Source organism: Desmodus rotundus, chromosome X, assembly GCF_022682495.2.
Source record: "Desmodus rotundus isolate HL8 chromosome X, HLdesRot8A.1, whole genome shotgun sequence".
Classification (NCBI taxonomy): domain Eukaryota; kingdom Metazoa; phylum Chordata; class Mammalia; order Chiroptera; family Phyllostomidae; genus Desmodus; species Desmodus rotundus.
In genome coordinates, this window is record NC_071400.1 from 68,770,766 (window position 1) to 68,776,940 (window position 6,175).

Below are 6,175 nucleotides of genomic sequence, written 5' to 3' on the forward strand. Positions count from 1 at the left end.
TATCTTTGAAAAAGTTCCATGGACACTTGAAAAGAACGTGTATTTTGCTTCTTTGGGATGAAAAGCTCTGTATATATCAGTTAAGTCCATTTCCTCTAAGGTATTGTTAAGTGACACAATATCTTTGTTGATCTTTTGTTTGGAAGACCTGTCCATTTTTGATAGTGGGGTGTTAAAATCCCCTACTATAATTGTGTTGCTGTCAATATCTTTCTTGAAATCCTCCAAGATTTTCTTTATGTATTTGGGTGCTCCTATGTTGGGTGCATATATATTTACAATGTTTATGTCTTCTTGGTGGATTCTTCCTTTGAGTATTATGAAGTGACCTTCTGGGTCTCTCTTTATGGCCCTTCTTTGGAAGTCTATTTTGTCAGATATGAGTATTGCTACCCCTGCTTTTTTTTCCTGTCCGTTTGCTTGGAAGATTTGTTTCCAGCCCTTCACTTTCAGTCTGTGTAAGTCTTTTGTCCTGAGATGGGTTTCTTGTAGGCAGCATATGTGTGGGTCATGTTTTCTTATCCATTCAGCTGTTCTATGTCTTTTGATTGGAGCATTTAATCCATTTACGTTTAAGGTTATTATCGATAGGTAGTTATTCATTGCCATTATTTCCTACCTGTGTTCCTCTGTCTTTCTCTTTTACTTCCTTTCCTTAAAGCAGTCCCTTTAGCATCTCTTGCAGAGCTGGTTTGGTGGAGCTGTATTCTTTTAGACTTCTTTTGTCTGGGAAACTCTTTATTTGGTCTTCTATCTTGATTGAGAGCCTTGCTGGGTAAAGTAGTCTTGGTTGCAGGCCTCTGGTTCTCAGTACTTGGAATATTTTTTGCCATTCTCTTCTGGCTTGGAGCGTTTCCATTGAGAAGTCAGTTGCTAACCTTATTGGGGCTCCCTTGTATGTTACTTCCTTTTTCTCCCTTGCTGCCTTTAAGATCCTCTCTTTGTCTTGGAAATTTGCCATTTTAATTATGATGTGTCTTGCAGTGGGTCTCTTTGGGTTCCTCTTGTTTGGGACTCTCTGTGATTCCTGGATTTGGGGTGCACCCCAATGTTCATAGCAGCACAATTTACAATAGCCAAGTACTGGAAGCAACCGAAGTGCCCATCAGCAAACGAGTGGATCCAAAAACTATGGTATATTTACACAATGGAATTCTACGCAGCAGAGAGAAAGAAGGAGCTTATACCCTTTGCAACAGCATGGATGAAACTGGAGAGCATTATGCTAAGTGAAATAAGCCAGGAAGTGAGGGACAAATACCATATGATCTCACCTTTAACTGGAACATAAGCAATAGAAGGAAAAAGCAAACAAAATATAACCAGAGACATTGAAGTTAAGAACAATGTAACAATAGCAAGGGCGGGGGTGGGGGGTGGGGGCGGGGACAGTGGGTAGAGGGGATTGCAGGAACTACTATAAAGGACGCATGAACAAATCCAAGGGGGAGTGTGGAGAGGGGTGAGGGAGGTGGGTTCAGCTGGGGTGGGGTAGAGGGATGGGGAGAAAAGGCATACAACTGTAATTAAATAACAATAAAAAAATAAAAAAAATAAAGTCTGTTTTTATGGAAAAAAAAAAAAAAGGAAATGTAAAATGACATAAATATGACCACATAGGTAGTAAGTGGCAGAGCTGGAAATTAATCCTAAAGCTCTCTGCTAAAGAGGTTGTGTTTCCAATCTTAACTTTCTAAAAACTTCACAGATAAAAGTTAAAAACAGCACCACAGCCTGCACACTTCTTACTTGCCTATTTATTTATTTATATGTATTCTCATTCAAGTTTTGATTTTCTTGGTTCTTGATGTACAGTGATTTCCATTTCCTTTTTTAATGAATGCATTGATTTTACTATTTAAGCATTTAAATTTCCTTTATAAAATAAATATATGATTTAGTTAAAAAAAAAGATTGAAATCAAAATGACAAAATTCTTTCTCAGTCTCCAGCACTGATTATCTATGTAATCTTTTTTTTAACCTATGTAATCTCGAAGTCATTTGTTTTCCTTGGTCCTCAAATTCTTCACATGTAATAATTAAAATTTATTAACTTATCAAAATTCTGAGTTTATATACATGTAGAAAATATGAAGGAAAATTACTTATATATGTGTGTTTATATCATCCTCTGTATATTCACATTCACATCTATATATGCATCTTAGTTTCTTATGAGAAAGCCAATTATAGACAAGTAGGCTGGAGTGCGTGGTAGGTAAGGTCCAGCCCTTTGCTGACATTATTTTTAGCCTTTAAAACTTCTCTATCTTCATTCCTCCAACCAAGGCAACTAAGCAGTGGGAATTTGTTAGAAATGCAAAATCTCAGGCCCTATCCCAGATTTACTGAGTGAAAGACTACGGGGGAGAGACTCAGCCATTTGTGTTACAACTGGCCCTGCCTGTGATTCTGAAATGCGTCAAAAGGTGAGAACCACTGCATTTGAATAATCCCAGGGAAGAACTATAGGCTAGAGTCATTGGCCGAGGTGAAGAGCCAATAATTGAAGACAGGAATGTCTGAAGAGGAGTTGGGTCAGAAGCGGTAGGAACTGAGCTCAGGAGACACTGAGCATGGGCACAGGTGGATGCTACTGACGGTAGCAGGGAACTGGCATGGTTGTGAGAATACAGAGCAGAAAGCCAGGTAGCAATAGTGAAGCTGTAGCCACATGCTCCCATGGCAAGTCATTTGTTCTCATGCTGTCATTTCTGCCAGTATGCTGAGAACTGCTGACTTCAGAACCTTTGTTCTGCAGTGGATCCCTAAGGAGGCTAATTCCCTTTATTACAGCCACGGTGATCCCTGCCCCCTAGTTATTTACTGTGGAAACCTGAGACAGAGAGAGGTAAGGCCTCTCAGGCTGATCCTGTATGTTTTTTCCTGGCCTTTTCAACAAGTAAGATTCTCCTGATCCCAGTTTTGTTTTTTTTTTAAGATTTTATTTATTCATTTTCAGGGAGAGGGGAAGGGAAGGATAAAAAGAAGGAGAGCAATATCAATGTGTGGTTGCCTCTTGCAGGCCCCATACTGGGGACCTGGCCCGAAACACAGGCATGTGCCCTGACTAGGGATTGAACTGGCAACCCTTTAGTTTGCAGCCTACCCTCAATTCACTGAGCTACACCAGCCAGGACTCCTAATCCCACTTTTAATGTTCTCTTTATTGGCAGTTAAGGAGTATGTGTATCTTCAGGGAAAGGAAGAAAACTCCTGGCATTTCACTGGGCTACAGGTGAACTTGGCCAGAGAAAGCCACAGGGGTGAGAATGAGCTGATGGAAATGACAAGACCTGATGGAGGCCTCGTTTTCATTGAGGATGTTGCCCTGAGAGGGGAATACCCGGCTTTGCAGCTTCCAGGCCAGTGTGAGGGCCACCAGCTGGCTGTAGCCTTTTCTGCAATACTCTGGCAGGGTGTAGCCATGGCACATGGTGGCAAACTGGCCTGTGATAGACCAAGAAACTGGGTTTCCCTCATCATCACGGACACACACACTGGGGAAGCAAGAGATGAGGTTGGTTGTGTACCGGAGACACTGTTCATTGCCGCCCCGCGACCACGTCCAGTTGAGTAGGTCAGCATCAGTAACACTCAGATGACTTAGTTGTGGGGGAGAACTTGTTAGAAGACTGGTGTCTGGCAGAGTTGAAACAGGAGAAAAACGAACTGCCTTAAAGGAAGTGAGCTTCACATCCAGCTGCTTTGAGTTGGCAACGGCTTAGGAAACATCACGTAACTCACTCTGCAGCCCTTGTATTTGAAAAACTTGGTCCCAGTTGATAACATCACATTCTTCCATCAGCCATAGGTAAGCTCTGACATCCTTGTAGAACACAGCATAAGCATTAGTACAGTGGTCCAGGTTATCTGTCTCAGCCTCTTTCTGCTGCCAAGTGGTAACAGTTTTGAAGTCTGGCCAGGAATCCAATACCACTTCCTTTTGAAAGGGATTCCCATGATTTATGTTCATCACTGTTCCATACACCTTGAGTGATTCAGGAAAGTGACTCTTCAGCATTTTTTCCAGGGTCAGTAATTTGGTAGAACATTTTAGCACCAACATCTTCTCCAGAGCTCTATCAATTCCACACCTCACTAGAAACTGCTCTTGACAGTTTAGCCTTAAACGGAAGTTTTTTCACTGTGTAAAAGTTGAGTGATCTCCAATTCTATCCTGGACTTTTGGGTTATTACAGAAGGAGACTGTGGATCCCATTTAACTTTTCAATTTTAGCAGAGAGGTACTTTTTTTAGACTTAGAACATAGGTCCTGGCCTACTTTTTGAGCTGTGGTTCCTAAGGCAACATAATTTTCAGAGACTTCGTGGTGCTATTTTTGTCCACTTAGTTTATCTCACATGCTATTGTGGCTTCCAGTGATCCTTGCTAGTGTTGTTTAAGGGAGATGAAGAAGCTTACTCTGGCTGGGATGCCTGAAGGTGGGGAACAAGAGGTTCCCTGTTTTAGGGATGAATAGTGTTTGTTGATGCTTATTAGAGCAGGGTCCTTCTGTTTGTGGGAAGATGGTGAGAGCCTCCCTAGCTGGATACTTATTGTGGGCATTCCTTTGAGTGTTTCTTAGTGGGCATAGGGAGAGTCTTGGGCTTGAAGCAACAAATAGGCCTCTTGGGCTGGGTGCATCTTGTGGCAGTCTCTCCCAGCCAGGCCACATACACTTATTGTGCCATGATTTCATTTGCCAATTTCCACAAACAACCCCCCCCACACACACACGTACACAGTGTCTCTGAGTGGGGAAAGACAGTTTCTGGCCAAATGGTGAAGGAGAATACTTCCCCAGCTGGCTCTTGTGTTGTGATCCCTGTACCCCTGTAGCTATGTGGTATCTCTGGGTGGGGAAAGTGAGTCTCAGACAAGATAAGGATGGAGAGTACTTACTCTGGTCACTTCTTGTCAGTTGGGCTTCCAATTGATTTGCCTTGCTGGTTTTGCTAGGCACACATAATAATGTCAGTGGAACTCCTGTTACATCCGGGGAGGAATGTGCCTTATCTGGGCTGCACTTTCTCTTAAAAGATTGGGGTTTGGAAATGCCAGGTCTGGGTGGCTTTCTTGGCCTTCTTCTTTTGGGTGGTTTTTCATAAGATGCCCTGCCACTATGGTGTTCCTCTAGTTCTGTGGTCTATCTTTCACCTTCCAGAGTTTTTGTTTTGTCTTGAATTATTGTCAGGGTTCATAGTTGTATGTAGCAGGAATGACAAGAGAGAGAGAAGTGTAGACCAGAAGTCTCATTTTTCTTCTCTATGTATAATCGCTATTTTACCATTCTAGTAATCTTACAAGTCCTTTTACTATCACTTTTGACTTTATCACTGATTTTACACTTATGAGATATTAGGGCATTAATATTTGTAAAGCATCTTGAAACGAAGTACAAGGTCAGCAAATATGCACCCATGTAACACATACTGTGAGAATAGAGACCACAATGTTGGCATGTAAGCACTAAAAACATAATAATCATTGTATGCTGTAGATTAGGACTTTCTTTGTTCCTATGTAAGGTTGTAAGTAAAGATGACTTACATGTTTGTAATCTCAGTGATCATTTGTCAGGCTCTAACTATCCCCAGATGGTTATTTTTTAATTTTTTATTGTTATTCAATTACAGTTGTGTGCCTTTTCTCCCCATCCCTCCACCCCACCCCAGCTGAACCCCCCTCCGTCCCCCACCTCCACCCTCCCCCTTGATTTGGTCCATGTGTCCTTTAAAGTAGTTCTTGTAATCACCTCTCTTCACTGTCCCCTCCCCACTCCCCCCTGCCCATTGTTAGATTGTTCTTAACTGCAATGTCTCTGCTTATATTTTGTTTGCTTTTTTTTTCTATTGATTATGTTCCAGTTAAAGGTGAGATCATATGGTATTTGTCCCTCACTTCCTGGCTTATTTCACTTAGCATAATGCTCTCCAGTTCCATCCATGCTGCTGCAAAGGGTATAAGCTCCTTCTTTCTCTCTGCTGCATAGAATTCCATTGTGTAAATATACCATAGTTTTTGGATCCACTCATTTGCTGATGGGCACTTAGGTTGCTTCCAGTACTTGGCTATTGTAAATTGTGCTGCTATGAACATTGGGGTGCACAGGTTCTTTTGGATAGGTGTTTCAGGGTTCTTAGGGTATAATCCCAGCAGCGGAATTGCTG

General features: G+C 41.8%; 1 pseudogene; it reads right to left on the reverse strand.

Moving 5' to 3' along the window:
- Window positions 1-3,234: 3,234 nt before the first annotated feature.
- LOC112322410 (glycine N-acyltransferase-like protein 3 pseudogene) lies at window positions 3,235-4,071 on the reverse strand (annotated as a pseudogene).
- Window positions 4,072-6,175: the final 2,104 nt, after the last annotated feature.